Source organism: Palaemon carinicauda, chromosome 38 (assembly GCF_036898095.1).
Source record: "Palaemon carinicauda isolate YSFRI2023 chromosome 38, ASM3689809v2, whole genome shotgun sequence".
NCBI classification, from domain to species: Eukaryota; Metazoa; Arthropoda; class Malacostraca; order Decapoda; family Palaemonidae; genus Palaemon; species Palaemon carinicauda.
Window position 1 is genome coordinate 37,104,135 of NC_090762.1, and position 20,000 is coordinate 37,124,134.

General features: G+C 36.3%; 1 protein-coding gene and 1 long non-coding RNA gene across 5 annotated transcripts in view; one reads left to right on the forward strand and one right to left on the reverse strand.

The window, feature by feature from the left end:
* LOC137630553 (uncharacterized) overlaps positions 1 to 9,235 on the forward strand; it is a 48,338-nt gene extending 39,103 nt beyond the window's left edge. The window contains exon 3 of the long non-coding RNA XR_011041729.1: positions 8,833 to 9,235. This is a non-coding gene — a long non-coding RNA (uncharacterized lncRNA). The remainder of the gene's footprint in view (positions 1 to 8,832) is intronic.
* The window catches only part of LOC137630549 (tyrosine-protein kinase ABL1-like), a 332,860-nt gene that overhangs the window by 237,913 nt on the left and 74,947 nt on the right, over positions 1 to 20,000 (reverse strand). The gene's annotated exons all lie outside the window — the stretch shown is intronic.

The following is a 20,000-nucleotide window of genomic DNA, read 5'->3' on the forward strand; positions in this document are numbered from 1 at the left end:
TTTGACAGTCAGGCGTTTGTTTACAGATGGAAAACTTTTGACAGTCAGACGTTTGTTTACCAGTTGGAAAACGTTTGACAGTCAGACGTTTGTTTACCAGTTGGAAAACGTTTGACAGTCAGATGTTTGTTTACCATGTGGAAAACGTTTGACAGTCAGACGTTTGTTTCCCAGTTGGAAAACGTTTGACAGTCAGACGTTTGTTTACCAGATGGAAAACGTTTGACAGTCAGACGTTTGTTTCCCAGTTGGAAAACGTTTGACAGTCAGACGTTTGTTTACAGATGGAACACGTTTGACAGTCAGACGTTTGTTTACAGATGGAAAACGTTTGACAGTCAGACGTTTGTTTACCAGATGGAAAACGTTTGACAGTCAGACGTTTGTTTACCAGATGGAAAACGTTTGACAGTCAGACGTTTGTTTCCCAGTTGGAAAACGTTTGACAGTCAGATGTTTGTTTACCAGATGGTCGATTACACGTTGTTCCCTGATCCATTTGGAATCGTAAGCAGATGTCCGTTCAAAACTACTAATTTTTCTTGAAGGTTTGGTCGATATATCGATCGAAAGTTGGTGTTAGTGAAAGATGCAGTAGCGTTGCCAAGGTATTGATTATTTGATGATGAAGTCTTGAATAATTACTTGCAAAATGCAGTTTCCTGTTGCCGTAATGTAGTAGTTTTTTTTTATTGAGTTTTTATTTTGAAGAAGAAAGTTTGTTTGTTAGATGTTCGGAATTTTTTGGAATTTAGAAAATGATTTTAAATGGCTTATTTTGCTCGACGAGTTTTTTAATTATTTATTTCTTAATATATGCTTCCAGTGGTAAGTCTCTCTCTCTCTCTCTCTCTCTCTCTCTCTCTCTCTCTCTCTCTCTCTCTCTCTCTCTCTCTCTCTCTAGGAGATATTTGAATAGAAACTTTTCATTTCATTGGGATCTTGGCCTTAAACTCCAGTTTTGAAAGTTTTTTTGCTGCTATTCGATTTCTCTCGTGTCCAATTTTATGACTCGAGCTCCTTAGGCTATTTCAGGCCTTTGGTCGTACCATTGATGGTTCGCCTCTAGCATTCTAGGCTTCTTGACATGTGTTTAGAGAGAGAAAAACAGAAGTTTATTGCCTTGTAAATACATTGCTAGTAACTTTGTTGTTGTTAGTATATTTTGTTTGTATATATATATATATATATATATATATATATATATATATATATATATATATATATATATATATATATATATATATATATGTGTGTGTGTGTGTGTGTGTATATATATATATATATATATATATATATATATATATATATATATATATATATATATGTGTGTGTGTGTGTGTATATATATATATATATATATATATATATATATATATATATATATATATATATATATATATATATATATATATATATATATATGTGTGTGTGTGTGTGTGTGTTTGTGTGTGTATTACGTTCAATATACAGTAGTCTGTTTGTGGAAGTTTTTGTAACAATTATAAAAGATATTTCTTACGACAACGACAATGAAAAGGACTTTAATCTAGGTGGTTTTATGCTCATACTACTACTACTACTACTAATAATAATGATAATACTTGACGATGTTATCCATAGCTGTATTTACATATGTGATGAACATATGGGTACGGATGACACTCATTGTTATATACCTGGATACGATGAAACGTTAATTAAAGCTTTGGAAACGTTTATGACTTGATATATTGATCCTCTTATTTCGCACGCCAGTTCGTTCCGCATCTGTTCCGCATGGATGTGCATTAAAAGCTTTTGGTTGTTTTTCTTTATTTTTGAGTTTGGGAAGATTGAATTACATCTATTTTTTTGCGTGCTATCAATATTATTTGTCTTATTAAATGCATAGTCTTTCACTGTCTTGGGGGTACTCTATTCTATCTTTTTTCTCTTACTATTGTTTTTTTTAAAGTTTTTATAGTTTATATATGGAATATTTATTTTGATGTTACTGTTCTTTGAATATTTCAATTAATTACTTTTCTTGTAGTTCCTTATTTTCTTTCCTCACTGGGCTATTTTCCCTGTTGGAGCCCACGGGCTTATAACATTCTGCTTTTCCAACTAGGGCTGTAGCTTAGCAAGTAGTAATAATTTTTTGTATTTTAGAAATACTTCAAATGGCTTATTTTGCTGGACAAGTTTCTTATTTATTTCTCAATATATGCTTGGCTTATTTTGGTCGTATTGTTATGTTTGGAGTAATCACATCTCCGACGAACCAATGCTCGAAGCCGAGATGAATTACATGGTATTATTATTATTATTATTATTATTATTATTATTATTATTATTATTATTATTAGCCAAGCTACAACCCTAGTTGGAAAAGCAAGATGCTCTAAGCCCAAGGGCTCCAATAGGGTAAAATAGCCCACTGAGGAAAGGAAATGAGGAAATATATAAATGATGGGAACAAACTAACAGTAAATCATTCTAAAAACAATAACAACGTCAAAATAAATGTCATATATAAACTATTAACAACGTCAAAAACAGATATATAAAAACTATAAACTATATCGGACATTGAAATCATACATAACATCCGAGAAAACAATAGCTATACAAACCCACGTGAACCCGAACCAGTGCGACTCCAATTACAAGCGAGTTTTGCGAACAGCACGGCACAGCACTGCAGTAGGAGGAGCAGGAGCTGTCTGTTTCTGAGGCAGCGTTGACTGGGTATTGAAATGAATTTGAATCTACGAGTTCTTGTGGTGTGGGATCTCTTTAGCCACCCACTCAACCTCCCCACCTCCCAATACTGGTGTCTTTTCTACCCTAACCCCCACCCTACCCTTCCCTCAATATCCCCCCTACGGTAACCCCCGGACAGATGTTCCCCTTGGTCATGAGTCATGAACTCGTAGTGGAAGAAGATGGGTTATTTGGGGGTGATTAAAGGAGTAGGGGGAGGTGGAGGGGGTTGCTTATCGAGTTGGAATGAGAGGTGGGTTTAAAGGAGGGGGGGGGGAATGATGGTTAGAAAGGGATTCTAATTGAAATAAGAAAATTCGAAGGATGTGTAGAACGGTTAAGGGAGGACAAGAAAAAATGTACAATGTACAGGCTCCAGATTGCCATTCCCGGTCCATATTCCAAAGTCTATTGATATAATGTATACTGATAAATGGATTTTTTTCGAAAGGAAGAGATGATTGATCTGATAAAAGACGAGTTGATAGAGACTAAATTAGATTGAGATAGATTGAATTTTGTTTTTAATCGTAGAAATTGATTATGAACTAAATTAATGGAGAGATTTAAGGTGTTCATTCATTCATAAAAAAAAAAATGAATAGGAAATTCTGTGAATGATAGTAGTTATGAGAATCAACAAAATGGCGTGACACTGCGGAAGGTGAAGGAAATAATCTACATGAGAAGATGTTTTGCTTTCAGGATGTACATAACGGGATGGGGGTGAATTGGGAGAGGAAGATCTTGTGGTGGGGGGGGGGGGGTGAGTGAGTGGGGGTGTGGTTGTGGTTGCCTGCCTGAAGGAGCAGTAGTAGCTGTAGAAGCAGAAGCAGCCACAGCAGCAGCAGCAGCAAGCGAGAGGGTGAGAGTGAGTGAGTGAGTGAGTGAGACTCGTGGGAGAGGGACGTCGAGTCACACATAGACACACATCACACAGACACACTACCAGGGAGGAGTGTGTGAGCTAGTTTGTGTGTATCATATGTGTGCGTTGGAGTGAGGAGTCAGTGTGTCTTACCCCTACAGGAGTGATCGGTTGGACGTCTCCGTCCTCGTCTTTCTGTATCTGTGTAGGCCACCTCCTCTGTGCTTGTTTGAAGTGTCGATATTTTACATGGTGCATTGTGTAGAAAATAAGAAACACTACTTGAAATCCTTCAGTTTCAAATTGGCAGTGTCAGAAACTTCATGCTGCATCGCATATAAGCGTTAGTTCTGTTGGGGTTTGAAAGAGGAGGAAATGAGCTCTGGCAGTGGAGTGATTGAAAGTGTCCGTCACGGGGTTCCTCGTCCGTCATGTTCTGTGTTCTCGACGTCGGTATCTAGAAAAGCGGCGACGATAAGAGTCTAGATAACGATGGGAGATAAGTCTGGCAGATTATAAAGCTTACGTGTCTGTGATAGTCTGTGAGAAGCTGCTGCTGTGGCTATTTGATTAGGAAAACTTCCCAAATTAGGGGATTAAAAGGAAGATAAGGTGCTGTAAGGAAAGTATCTCGTTCTTGGAATAATGAAAGTCCCTAGAAGGTGGCCAAGTTGCAGCCAAATTCTGTGAAAACTGTTTATTTCCATGAACAAACAAGGCAGTTAGATACATCTCCCCCTCCAAATATAGGTGCAGTCATTTGGGTTTGGAAGCTGAGGGATGAACTATTGCCCTTTTTGCGTATGTATATGTGTATGTTTATGTTGTTGCCAGTGTGTGCAGAGCACTTATTTGGCATTAAAGTGTAGATCTGTCGACTTGATGCGGCAGAGCTCTTTCACGAGAGTTTTGTGGAAAATTGAATGTTAACGTTGAGTTCGTTTTACTGATTGGTCTCTCCCTGCTCTGTGGTGTTGCGTTGATGCCGAATTTTGCGTGGTTTTGTTATTCTTATTTGGTCAAAGAATGTAAATTTCAGTGAAATATGAAATAATAATGTGTAATATCATCCGGAGGATGTTGTGGAAAGTTTAAAGTTTATAAGTGTATTTTTGTTGAAAACAGATGGTTTAATATCCCCGAAGTTATCAACAAGCTTTAAAGAAACTACTGTGCATCAGAAAATATCACCGAGAGTGATATATCACAGGGAAATATTTATAATATTTGATATAGTTCGAATGTGCAAAGGAAAATTAACAATCGTTTTGCTATGAAGATCACGTAGTGCGTAACACGCCAAGTATCTAAAGTAACGTTGGCGACGACGAGTAACACACGACCATGACTATGGAATTGGTGGCCATTGTCACGGGAATGTAAGCTATGAGGGTAATCGCTGGGCGAGGCGATGAGGGAGGCAGAATTGTGATGATGAGTCGTGCCTGGAGGGCATTGCCCAAATTATGGGGGTGGCCTTGCTGCAGTAGGGAGGAGGAGGAGGATCGCCGTTGCCAGTTGTAGCACTTGGCTCCCCCTTCACTGAAGTATGGGGGCCTGCGTTGGCACTCGCAGTAGAAGGGCAGGTGGGTAATCCGGTGTTATACTGAGAAAAAGGACTTAGAGTTTACGTTTGGTGATTAAAACATCATAACAAATCAATTTTACACCTCAACACTGAGGTTGAAAGTTGGTCTGAAATAAAAAAAAATCAGTTTTACTACTTCACCGCATTCAATCAGCATTTATGATTAAGGTTGAACCAAATCCTTTATTTACCTATTCCAACTTACTTATCGGTAGCACCCTGTACCAGGCCTTAATGACTCCAGTCGTGAGAACCGCCTTCAGGAGGTTCGTGCCTGGGCAAGAGTATGGAAATGAAGTGGAGCAACAAATCTCAGAGTTTCGGTGTCATAGCCGGCAGGGTCGTTTAGCACCGGGGCTGGAGGCGGGGAGTGGCTTGAGGGAAGCAAGTCTTGATTTGCAAATTGCTGCTGTTTAACGCGAAAGTAGGATACTCTCTCTCTCTCTCTCTCTCTCTCTCTCTCTCTCTCTCTCTCTCTCTCTCTCTCTCTCTTAAAAGTCTTTTGTTCTAGGTCCCTCAAACTCAATAGGTAGATCAGTTTTCATTCGCTTAATTGCACAGATTCTACTCTACTAACATACCATGTAAATGACCCCTACATTATCCCGCGTCTTTCTTGCACTATATTGTTTTATGTGAAGGTCGACTGTTTGGTAACATTGTCCATAACTTGTCCAGGCCTGAATATAATAATAATAATAACAATAATAATACTTTATTTCCAAATAAATACATTGGGTATTATACATCATTTATAAAGTAACATATAGAATAGTGATTACTGATATTGTGATTACATTAAAATTTCACATTTACATGAGAGATGCTTCCATATAAATCTTTTGACTATCAACTAATATACATTTGGTCCACTACTTGCATTAGTATGACTTTAAAGTAGAAAAAAAAATAACTTAAAATGGTAAAACTCATTAAAATTTTATACTGTGTACAAAATTACAGTAGACCCCATAAAACATTAAAAACTGATATTCACAAGTACATTAAAACCAATCTACAAATATGTAAATAAAATCTTGTAGAAAACATATATTCCTGAGATTTGCTTTAAAAGGAAGTCAGTAAATGGGATACGAAGGAAGGGCTGCGAGGATTAGATTCCCATGTTGAAGTTAGATGGTTTGAATGTGGGGAAAACGGGAAAAGTAGATGAATGCCAAAGAAAACATTTGAAATTTGGGTAACTTTGGGTTTGAGAGAGAAGGGAGATCAAAGAGTAGGGGAGAAGAGGACTTTTTTTTTTTGTGGTGTCTCATTGTCAATACAGAGATCAGAAAAAACTTTTGCCTGTTAAAAGTTTCCTTATTTTTTTAAATTGAAAACTTTTGCCTGTTAAAAGTTTCCTTATTTTTTTAAATTGAAAACTTTTGCCTTTTAAAATTTCCTCATTTTTTTAAATTGAAAACTTTTGCCTGTTAAAGTTTCCTCATTTTTTTTTTAATTGAAAACTTTTGCCTCTAAGTTTACTCATTTTATTTGAATGAAGATATATTGAGAAATTATGAATCATATTTATACTATTTAAATACCCAACTAGTGAATGATGAAAAAAAAAAATTGAACTGTCAGGGGAAAATTATACGTTTGTATACAAGTACATAAGACAGTAAACATCACGTAGGCTTCGTTCCGGCATTTCGCATCAACCTGTCACTTCCTAGTTCCAGCCCATATGAACCCTGAGATTTCCTCTCCGGGTGAATGTACCAGCTCTCTCTCTCTCTCTCTCTCTCTCTCTCTCTCTCTCTCTCTCTCTCTCTCTCTCTCTCTCTCTCTCTCTCGGCGTGCATCTCTCAGGAAGTTGTATTTCCTGTGTTTATTTGAAATGAAAACATACTGTTTCTTACTCTGGTAATCACTCTTGCCTCTTGACTATTGTAGGGAAATACTGTTTCTTACTTTGGTAATCACTCTTCCCCCTTGGCTATTGTAGGGAAATACTGTTTCTTACTCTGGTAATCACTCTTGCCTCTTGACTATTGTAGGGAAATACTGTTTCTTACTCTGGTAATCACTCTTGCCTCTTGACTATTGTAGGGAAATACTGTTTCTTACTTTGGTAATCACTCTTCCCCCTTGGCTATTGTAGGGAAATACTGTTTCTTACTCTGGTAATCACTCTTCCCCCTTGGCTATTGTAGGGAAATACTGTTTCTTACTCTGGTAATCACTCTTCCCCCTTGGCTATTGTAGAGAAATAATTTTTGGGGCCAAAAAAAAAGTATTTTTTAAGTAAAAGTAGCGTTGCAATGGCGATGGTCTTACTGTAACTTATGAGAAAGTTAGTTCTCGTCTTTTATGGATATGCAAATTATCTGTATTTTGGATATTTTTTTTGAGGCCCTTTAAATTAAAAAAAAAAAAAAAAAACCTCGAGGAGTATTTTGATGAGGGCCTTGTGAAGGACAGGGACGAGGTTGCATTTCGTGGTCCACACCAGACTTCTTGAAACTTTTTCACAGTAGTAGTAAACATCACGTAATTTGTACACTTTTTTTTATTGAGAAGAATATATATATATATATATATATATATATATATTTATATATATATATATATATATATATATATATATATATATATATATATATATATATATATATATATATATATATATATATATATATATGAAGAGAGAGAGAGAGAGAGAGAGAGAGTGAGAGAGAGAGATATTTAATATATATGTTTATTTTATATATTATATACAGTATATAATTATATATATATATATATATATATATATATATATATATATATATATATATATTATGTATATATATATATATATATAATATATATATATATATATATATATATATATTATGTATATATATATATATATATATATATATGTGGGTGTGTGTGTGTGTGTTTGTGTGTGTGTGTTCTCACGAGTTCCGCTAGCGATGCAACAGGTATCAAGGCTGTCTCGCATACGTTAGATCCTTTGAATTTATAGGTAAATTACTATCAAAAGTCAAAGAACTGGATTTGACTGATGGAGAAGCTTTGTTTTGTTTTGTTTTGTTTTGTAAAGATTGGCTTGCCTTATGCAAGGCACGGGCTCTTGCGTTGACATCCCGAAAGCGAATGTGATTTGAATTTACTTTAATTTACCTCGAAAATTTAAAGACAGGTCGAGATATCAATGGTCGATTTTTTCCGTTTTTGGGTTGGCCATAATGGCTTATGGATTGAACATCATTTCTAAGGTTTAAGACTGTTGGTTATTATTTTAGGTTAACGTTTTTTTTTATTATTATAGCTGATAAAGATATTATTTTGTTTGTACTATAGAAAGTAAATTTTAAAAAGAAATATTTATATTTTCACTCCAATCTTACTTTACGTTTTCGGGTGTTACTTAATGCTAAGTATTTTTCTTGGAAATTTGTTTTTAGTTTTGTTTTCTGGTTTCAAACCACAAATCTTATATTTTCATTTTGTTTCAGTTTAGTGATTTATTTTCATAATTATCCGGCTTAAATATTTCTTTTTAGAATATTATAACTTTAGATTATTATTATTTATTTACTTATTATTATTTGTTTGGATGCTCATTATTGTTGTGTTTGTAACCGCCGAAATTTTCTTTTGTTTGGTGCAGAGGCCCTCCTTGCTGCGCGGCCGCTTCCTGACCTGCCTGACTTGGTTAGTGGGAGCGCGGGGGGCGTCGGGCTGGACGCCATGGGGGGCCCGGGCCCCCCGGATGGCGGGCAGCCCCACCTGGCAGGTACCTTCACTCCCATTCAGCCCTCGTCAGCTGCTGCTGTTGCTGCTGCTGCCGCCGCCGCTGCCGCCACCCATCCGCAAGCAAGCAACTTGCCCGTGGCCACCCCTTCCTCGTCGCCGTCTCCCGCCCAAGTCACTTCGGTCCAAGCGTCGGAGGTTGTGGCCACCAAGTGGCACTCGAGGGAGAACCTTCTGGCACCCGAGGAGGAGGGCGACCCGCAGCTCTTCGTCGCCCTCTACGAGTTCCGAGCGCAAGGAGATAATCAGCTCTCCCTCCGGAAGGGTAAGTCCTGCAGTGTATAGTTTCTCTTAAGCCCTTTCCCCCTAGTACAGTAGTGGGTAGCTCCAGAGAAGAAACAAGATGGAGGTCATGACCTGTTTATCTCAAAGATGATACAAGGTGAAAGTCATTACCACTATATTCAGTGTGAAAAGTGGCCCCACATGAAACTTCTGAACTCCTACTGGCCAGCTCTGTAAGAGACTCAGAGTCGAGCTTGACGCATTTGGCTGGTAAATCTCCTCCTTTTAGTGATAATAAACTGTACTCCTACTTTAGCATCTCTGTGTCTTAACACAAAAGGGTCATAAGTAGTCCTTGTGCTCAACGAGCCTCACAGCATCATCCGTTTCTGTCTTGTTCATATCCTACTACTATTTGGATATTAAGGCCTTTCTTTCTAGTGCTGTACATCCTCTCCACCTTTCTATTGGTTTCTGGTCTTCCTTGACTCCTCGCAACGCTTCTGAATTTTGCACACTTGTCACCTATGCTCCATTTCTTCTTAAGAAGTTGTTAGAATGTGAATTTTCTTCCTTTCCTCAACCATATGTTTTGTTTATGACCTATAAATTTAAAGGTAAGAATGAAAAGCAAACTAAAGCCTCGTAGATCCATAAATTCCCATACCTAAATCATCATCATCATCTCCTCCTGCACCTATTGACGTAAAGAGCCTAAAGACAAAATTAAAGAATATTATTTTGTTATAACAGAAATATCCTTGAACCGTAAAATTACTGAAAAAGGTGTCTAGATTCTTCTTTTTATCTAATAAAGGAACGACCTAGACCGAGATAGGACATATAAAGGTTATGTGTGTAGGTTATCCTGATTGGATCAGAGATCTTTGAAGACTGAGATAGACAAAGCACTGAGATCCTTGGGAAAACTTCCTGTAGACATAGGGCCGAGATCCTAGGGAGGTGTTCCCATGGATCTAGTACTGAAATCCTTAAGGATTGTAGTAGATGCATCATCTAGAACCAAGTGGAAGTTTTCCAAAGACTTAGTGCCAAGCTGCTTGAGAGAGGTTCTTAAAGACATAGTGGTGAGATCCTTTAATGATGCTGAATTCCTTTATAAATGTTCCTGTATACATAACCCCAAGATACTTAGGAAAGGTTTCTGTAGACATAGAGCTAAGGTCCATAAGAAGAGTTCCTTTTGATACAGTGCCAAGGTTCCTGTAAACGTAGCGCAAGATACATAGGTAAGGTTCCCTTGCATGTAGAGCTGTGATCCTAGTGAAAGATTCCCATAGAGAGTACTAAGATCCTTAAGGAAGGTTTGTGTAGCTGTAGAACCGATGTCTTTAAGAAAGGTTTCTGTAGACATAGAGTTGAGATCATTCGATGAAAGCTCCCTTAGACATAAAACCAATATGGTTGAGAAAGGTTCCCGTAGACAGTGCCAAGATTATTGAGAAAGATCCTTATTTATTAACCACTGAGACATAGAGATGAAATACAATAGAAAGGAATATATAGGTGTAGCACTTTGATCCTTGAGAAATGTTGCCAAAGGAATTAGTGCCGAGATCCCAGAGAAAGGTTCCAATAGACGTAGAACTTCTGTACTTTAAATAGGTTGCCAAAGACGTGGTCCTTTAATCTTTGGAAAAGTCCCCATAAATGTAGCTGTTCAATCCTTGAGAAAGTTGCCTTATATTTAGTGATTCTGTGATTGAGAAAGGTTCCCAAACGCAGACCACTTTGATCTTCAAGACAAGTTGTCATAAATGTAATGCTTTAATAAATGAAAAAGGTTCCCATAGGCGCAACACTTTCATCTTTAAGACAAGTTGCCAGAAGTGTAATGATTTAATAAATGATAAAGGTTCCCATAGGCGCAGCACTTTCATCTTTAAGACAAGTTGCCAGAAGTGTAATACTTTAATAAATGAGAAAGGTTCCCATAGGCGCAGCACTTTCATCTTTAAGACAAGTTGCCAGAAGTGTAATACTTTAATAAATGAGAAAGGTTCCCATAGGCGCAGCACTTTCATCTTTAAGACAAGTTGCCAGAAGTGTTGTGCTTTTTTAATTGAGAAAGGTTCCCATAGGCTCAGCACTTTCATCTTTAAGACAAGTTGCCAGAAGTGTAGTGCTTTTTTAATTGAAAAAGGTTCCCATAGACGTAGCACTTTGATCATTAAGACAAGTTGCCATACATGTGCTCTAATAATTGAGAAAGGTTCCCATAGACATAACACTTTAATCTTTAAGACAAGTTGCCATAAATGTAGTGTTTCAATAATTGTGAAAGGTTCCCATAAATGTAACACTTTGATCTTTAAGACAGGTTGCCATAAATGTGCTTTAATAATTGAGAAAGGTTCCCATAGACATAACACTTTAATCTTTAAGACAAGTTGCCATAAATGTAGTGTTTCAATAATTGTGAAAGGTTCCCATAAATGTAACACTTTGATCTTTAAGACAGGTTGCCATAAATGTGCTTTAATAATTGAGAAAGGTTCCCATAGATGTAGCAGTTTGATCTTTAAGACAATTTGCCATAAATATAGTGCTTTAATAATTGAGAAAGGTTTCCATAGATATAGCACTTTGATCTTTAAAACTTTGCCATATATGTAGTGCTTTAATCATTTAGAAAGGTTCCCATAGACATAGCACTTTGATCTTTAAGACAAGTTGCAATAAATGTAGTGCTTTAATCATTTAGAAAGGTTCCCATAGGCAGCACTTTGATCTTTAAGACAATTTGACATAAATGTAGTGCTTTATTCGCCATAGCTGTAGTGCTTTGATAATTGGGAAAAGTTCCCATAGACATAGCACTTTGATCTTTAAGACAAGTTGGCTTAGATTTAGTGCTCTAATCACTGAGAAAGGTTTCCAGACATGTAGCCCTTTGATCTTTAAGATAAGTTGCCATGAGCGAAGTGCTCTAATCATTGACAAAGGCTCCCATAAATGTAGTACCATGATCCTTGAGATAGTTTGTCATAAATGTAGCGATTTAATCATTTGAAAATGTTCCTGTAGACGTACTCCACAGTTATTTTAGATTTGTTGCCATATATACAGCTATTCGATCACTTAAAAAGATCCCAACGACGTAATAATTTGATCTGTGAGATAGTTTGCCATAGATGTAGCGGTAGGATCCTTGAGGAAGATTCCCAATGACAAAGATTGTTGTGGCCCGATTGGTAACGTTTCTGTCAGGTGTTTGCCAGAGGGGGGTTCGAGTCCCGCTCAGATTCGTTAGTGCTATTAGTGTCTGCAATCTTACCATCATTTTGAGCTAAGGTTGGTGGGTTTTGGGGAGCCTAAAGGTCTATCTGCTGATTCATCTGCATCCACTGCCTGGCCCTCCCTGGTCCTTGCTTGGGTGGAGAGGCTTGGACGCTGATCATGTATAATATGGTCAGTCTCTAGGGCATTGTCCAGATTGCTAGGGCAATGTCACTGTCCCTTGCCTCTGCCATTCATGAGCGACCTTAAACCTTTAAACATACAGTAGTGCCAACATCCTCGAGGTGTCTTTAGACGTAGCAAAGATCCTTGATTTTGTTTCGAAAGACTTAAATGCAAAGATTCTTGAGAAAGTTTCTCAGAGACGCGAAGCTGAGATCCATGGAAAGATTCCCATAGACTTGGCTCATTACAGTCTGACTGATTCGTTGATTCGTCTCATATTTCAGGCTTGTCCACGCCTTGAGTTGCCGGTTAACCCTTTTTACGCTAAGTAATTGTCGTGCCATTCTGATATGGATCCCTCTCGCTTTTCACGCCGAGGCAAGAAATGGATTCGTTGAATAGAAAGTCAAGAGGTCGTTTCAAAGGGCATATCTCTTTCTTTGATTATATGATGCATATGTTAGTTATTATTATTATTATTATTATTATTATTATTATTATTATTATTATTATTATTATTATTATTATTATTATTATTAGCTAAGCTACAACTTTAGTTGGAAAGAAGAGACTCTTTTATTATTATTATTATTATTATTATTATTATTATTATTATTATTATTATTATTATTATTATTATTATTATTATTACTAGCTAAGCTACAACCTTAGTTGGAAAAGACTCTTTAGCTATGGTAAGCAGCTCTTCTAGGAGAAGGATACTCCAAAATCAAACCATTGTTCTCTAGTTTTGGGTAGTACCATAACGTCTGTACCATGGTCTAACACTGTTTTGGGTTAGAGTTCTCTTGCCTGAGGGTACACACGGGCACTGTATTCTATCTTATATCTCTTCCTCTGTTTTTTATCAAAGTGTTTATAGTTTATATAGGAGATATTCATTTTAATGTTGTTACTGTTCTTAAAATATTTTATTTTTCCTTGTTTCCTTTCCTTACTGGGCTATTTTCCCTTTAGGAGCCCCTGGGCTTATAACATCCTGCTTTTCCAACTAGGGTTGTAGCTTAGCAGATAATAATAACAATAATAATAATAATAAAATGCAGAACGCTTTAAGGTTCCATCAAGGAAAAATAGCCTTGTGAGGAAAGGAAATTAAGAAATAAATAAACTACAAGCGAAGTAATGAACAGTTTAAATAAAATATTTTAAGAACACTAACAACATTAAAACAGATGTTTCATACATACACTGTTGAAAGAGATTTACATCAGCCTGTTCATTGTTTGACATAAGGGTGTTTGTATATATCAGTGAGGTTTGGGGCCATTTAAGTTTTTTTTCCAAAGGATGTGTAGTTGTTTATGATTTTTATTTCTTCAAGTTGTAATTATGAGCGTGGGATTCTCGTATCTTCTTAGTAGGATTTCTCGTATCGTTTCAGATTGCTCCTGGGGGTAGGGGGTGGGGGGGGGGGGGAGGTTCATAACTAGGTAACAAGTATAGAAGTGAAACCTGGTTTGTCTTGCAAACTAGACTCCATTTCAAACCATTTAAAGCATCCTATAGTTTGAATGGGCTTTTTCATTTTTTTTTTTAAGTTTAAATTTTCAGTTCCCTTTAGTACAATCTAGTTTGCTTTTATAGATTTCGCAGAAAACGACGAAAAACATCAGAAAACGACGAAATATACCGAAAAAACGTCAGAAAACTACGAAAACACCGGAAAAAATGTCAGAAAACGACGGAAAACACCGAAAACAACGTCTGAAAATGACGATAAAACACCAAAAAATGTTAGAAAAAAAAACACCGAAAAAACGATCTGAGAACATTAGGAAATGACGAAAAACACCGAAAAAAAACGTTAAAAACGACGAAAAACCCTGATTTTGGTCACCTGCGATTTAAAAAAGGATAATATCATGTAAAGAATAATTATGGGAATAACTTTAAGAGACAGAAAAACAGCAACTTGGATTCGAGAGCAAACTAATGTAGAGGATATTCTAATAAGTAAGAAAAAGAAATGGACATGGGCAGGACATATAATGAGAATGTCACTCAAAAGATGGAAATTAAGAGTAACAGATATGGTCCCTAGAGATTTAAAAGAAGCAGGGGAAGTAAGGGGAGACGATGGATTGACGAACTAAGTAAATTTGCGGGTATAAACTAGCATAGTAAGACCATAAACAGACGCGAATTGAAGGACAAGTCTGAGGCTTTTGTCCTCCAGCGGATTACTTACGGCTGACGGTGAATATCATGATGCATTCAGTAATGTTTCTTTTTCAGTATTACTACTACTACTACTACTACTACTACTACTACTACTACTACTACTACTAGCCATGCTACAACTCTAGTTGGGAAAGTAAGATGCTATAAACCCAAGGGCTCCATCGGGGAAAAATAGCCTAGTGAGGAAAAGAAACAAGGAAATGAATAAACGATATAAGAAGTATTGATAAATTAGAATAAAATATTTAAAAAAAAAAACATTGACTACATTAAAACAGATATATAATTCATATATAACTATAAAAAGACTTATGTCAGCCTGTTCAACATGAAAACATTTGCTGCAACTTTGAACTTTTGAAGTTCTACAGCAGTTCACACCATTTCCAACCCCTCCACAGCAAAATCAAGTTTGATTTCACACACGATCTAATCCAGACATCATCAGACCAGTTCATCGCGAACATAGTCCATGTGATACAAACCGAACCACGGTTACGTAACTCTGAAAGGATGTCTCTCACTACCAGGGATTATCGTCAAGTGCCATCGATGCAGACGGCGTGTTGACTTCCGTTATCACTTGCAAATCTCGCAAGGCACTAGAGTCTAGACACTAATGGCTATCGACCTCCAGTTAACATTCTTTTGGGAACTTCAAAAGTCCACACTTGCAGCAAATGTTTTTATGTTATGCGGACTTTAAGTCTTTTTGTAGTTTATATATGAAATATCATTTTTGATTGTGTTAATGTTTGTAAAATATTTTATTTTAAATATTTATTACTTATATCGTTTATTTATTTGCTTCTTTCTTTTCCTCACTGGGCTATTTTCCCTTTTGGAGCCCTTGGGCTTACAGCATCTTGCTTTTCTAAATAGGGTTGTGGCATAGCTAGTAGTAGTAATAATAATAATAATAATAATAATAATAATAATAATAATAATAATAATAATAAAAGGTTACGTGTCTAACATTAGATTCATTCGTTAGAATAAAGGAGGCATGTCTCCTAGCTGAGTAGTAGGGTGGTATTGTTTCGAGACAAGAAAGGAAATTGTAGATGGTATACTACTTGGAAAAGAAGGGAGAAGCAAAATATAATTGGAGAAAAAATGATGGGGCAGACCCTTGTGTTAAAAAAGAAAGACTTCTTTTAAGTCAATAGGGTAGTTCAGGTTTTGTGTATAGTAAATTATTATTATTATTATTATTATTATTATTATTATTATTATTATTATTATTATTGATGCGCTTTGCGTCAAAAGGCGTAGAAGGAGACAAAGATTATTATTGTTATTATTATTATTATTATTATTATTATTAGGTTGGAAAAGCAGGATGCTATAACCCCAAGGGCTACAAAAAGGACAAATAGCCTAGTGAGGAAAGGAAATAAGGAAAGAAGTGAACTACAAGAGAAGTGATGAGCAACTAAAATAACATATTTTAAGAACAGTAACAACATTATAAAAGATCTTTCATAAATAAACTATAAAAAAAGAGACTTATGAATATGTCGTGTTGCTGTTTTGCTGCTGTTCATTTTACAGCATTTGATACCATGGACGAAGATGCATCTCAACAGGATGCTGGTGGTATTCTGGTATAGCAGCAGGTGGTGGAATTGTAGTCTCCGGTGGAATTGCGGTCGCCTGTGGAATCGGCTTCGAAACGTGGGTGCGTTACTCGATATCTCTGGGTATCAGAGGAAGAGGAGAATTATTGTTGTTGTTGTTGTTGTTATTGTAGTGGAAATAAGATTTATGTTTATCAGAGTCCCTTTTGTTTCTTCTTTTGTAGACTTGTTCAGATTTTTTTTTATTTATTTAGGGTACACTAAGTGGGGATACCTGAACTTGGTAAAAGGGTTTGCGTATCGCCATGATCAGGATAGCTGTACTAGTCACAGTCACCCGTAGTAGGTTGGTCTCCTGCAAGTGATCAGACAAAAGTCTCCCTCCATCACCAATTCGCACTGGCCAGCGTGGTGATGAAAACTGGCTAAATCCCAGACATGAATTAAAGACGTATGAGGCCTTTGTCTTGCTGTGAACAAGAAGGGGCGGCATTTGTTGTAGAAACGGCTGCATTTGCTGTTGTTGTTGTTGTTGTTGTTGTTGTTGTTGTTGATGCTTAAGAATCCCTTGTGGGTCTGATTGCACACAGCCACATTATGTAATTTTGTAGATAATTTATAGTACAGTAGTTGAGCATTATTTACCCCGGCATGAAAAAAGGTCTCAAGGAAATATTTAAAAAAAAATCTGCTTAAAGTTTCTAATGAAGGCAAATCTCCACCAAAAAAAGAAAAAAAGAATATTCAAGAAAGTCTCCTGCATAGAAATTCCATTTATTAAAAAAAAAAAGTCCCTTTATGAAAAAAGTACCTTTACGAAAAAAAATCCCTTATGACAATTTCCCCATCTGCTACAGAAAAGTATCCTTAAAAAAAACATTCTGCCTATAAAAATCAAGTCCTTCACGTTAGAGAAGTCCTTTAGGCTACATAGAAAAATCCTCTGTATAAAGATATCCGTGTGTATTACATAGCAGGAGTCCGAAGTGTAAAATATAAAAAAAGGGTATACATAACCCTTGCAATTGTCATCTTCAGCTGGTATTGTTTTTCATTGCGGTTTTTGAGGTTAGCTTCAGCTGACAAGGGAGATGCATTATTTCTTCTGTAACGTCGTTCTGTTTGTGCCGAGAAGTTTTTCCTAATTGAATTTTTTTAGCCTCTGAAGCACCTTGCAAAAGACAAGATATAGGTTACGATATTCTTATCTTATATGAAGAAGGCTTTGCTTTATGGTAGAATTGGTATTTTTATTGATTAAATAATATTTATATTGCTGGGATAGAGATACTACCACTAGAGAGTTATTGGGTCCTTTTATTATTATTATTATTATTATTATTATTATTATTATTATTATTATTATTACTAGCTAAGCTACAACCCTAGTTGGAAAAGCAAGATGCTATAAGCCCAAGTGCTCCAACAGGGAAAAATAACCCAGTGAGGAAAGGAAACAAAGAAAAATAGATTAGTTTAAGAACACCACCACCAACAAAATGAATATTTCCTATATAAACTATAGAAACTTCAACAAAACAAGAGGAAGAGAAATCAGACAGAATAGTGTGTCCGAGTGTACCCTCAAGCAAGAGAACTCTAATCCAAGACAGTGGAAGACCATGGTACAGAGGCTATGGCACTACCCAAGACTAGAGAACAAGGGTTTGATTTTGGAGTGTCCTTCTCCTAGAAGAGCTGCTTACCTTAGCTAAAGAGTCTCCTCTACCCTTACCAAGAGGAAAGTAGCTACTTAACAATTACAGTGCAGTAGTTAACCCCTTGGATGAAGAGAAATTGTTTGATAATGTCAGTGTTGTCAAGTGTATGAGGACAGAGGAGAATTTGTAAGGGATAGGCCAGACTATTCGGTATATGTGTAGGCAAAGGAAAAATGAACCGTCACCAGAGAGATGGGTGTAATGTAGTACTATCTGGCCAGTCAAAGGACCCTATAACACTCTAGCGGTAGTATCTCAACGGGTGGCTGGTGCCCTAGCCAACCCACTACTGGCCAGACAATATTACGTTGAATCCTTCTCTCTGATTACTGCTATTTTTTGTCTTTTCCTACACATATACGAATAGTCTAGCCTATTCTTTCCACATTCTCCTCTGTCCTCATACACCTGACAACACTGAGGTTACCAAACTTCTTTTTCGCTCAAGGGGTAAACTACTGCAATGTTAGTGGCTACTTTTCTCTTTGTAAGGATAGAAAAGACTCTTTAGCTAAGGTAAGCAGCTCTTCTAGGAGAAGGACACCTCTTGGTGTTTTTAAAGTTTTTATAGTTTATATATTAAAGATCTAATTTAATGTTGTTTCTGTTCTTAGTATATTTTATTTTGATTGTTTATTACTTCTCTTGTTGTTTTTTATTTCCTTGTTTCATTTCCTTACTGGGCTATTTTTCCCTGTTGGGGCCCTTGGGCTTATAACATCTTGCTTTTCCATTTAGGGTGTTAGCTTAGCAAGTAATAATAATAATAATAATAATAATAATAATAATAATAATAATAATAATAATAATAATAATAATAGCAAAACCGTGATAGCAGTTGCCATGGCTGTATTGGGCTTGTTGCTACTTGCTATTTTTATGTAGCTATTGCTTGCTATTGAATTTTCTTTATTTTATATATATAATGTTTTCGTTTTCCTTGTACATTACTTAAGTCTGTTGACCTTTCTAAATGATTATCATACGGTTTGTCACCTTTACAATTCATCAATCTAACTTAGATTTAGGTATTGTTGCTAATTGATTGTTAAGCATTGTCGCAGAATCACCTACCCGACCCCAACGCCTGACTTTATAACCAACATTTCAAATTAGCCAATCACAGATATGTAAATGCCTGATGTGCAGTAGGGATCACGGAGGCATTTAGGGAATTCCAAATACGGAACTTATTGGTAAGCTTGTTAGGATTATGTTTCGGAATTGATTGAGTAATTGTAATTTTAATATTATGGTGCAATGTAATGTAATGTAATGTATTGTAATGAAATCTAACATATCCGCAACCTAAAATGAATTAATCAGGGCGTCACTGGTATCTCATTTACTGTGTTAAGATAGATAGATATTATTATTATTATTATTATTATTATTATTATTATTATTATTATTATTATTACAAGCTAAGTTACAGCCCAAGTTGGAAAAGCAAGATGCTATAAGCCCAAGAGCTCCAATAGGAAAAATAGCCCAGTGAGACTAAAATATTTAAGAATAGTAACAACATTAGAATAGATCTTTCAAATATAAACTATAAAAACTTTTGAAAAACAAGAGGAAGAGAATTAAGATAGAATATTGTGCCCGAATGTACCCTCAATCAAGAGAACTCTAACCCAAGGCATTTGTAATGTGTGGTGTGCTTCAAATTAGAACATAATTTATTTCTGCGCGGCGGGTAACCAAACAGATAGCTTAGGGAGAGAAGGCAGAGGTGGTAGGTGGGGCTAAATACAAGAACTCGCCGTGCAGTAAGGATGTGACAGGGTGCATTTCTTCAGAACGAGGTGTGTCGGGTATTCCTGTGTCCAACTGTACCTTACTCTTCTATGCTTAGTCAGAAGATA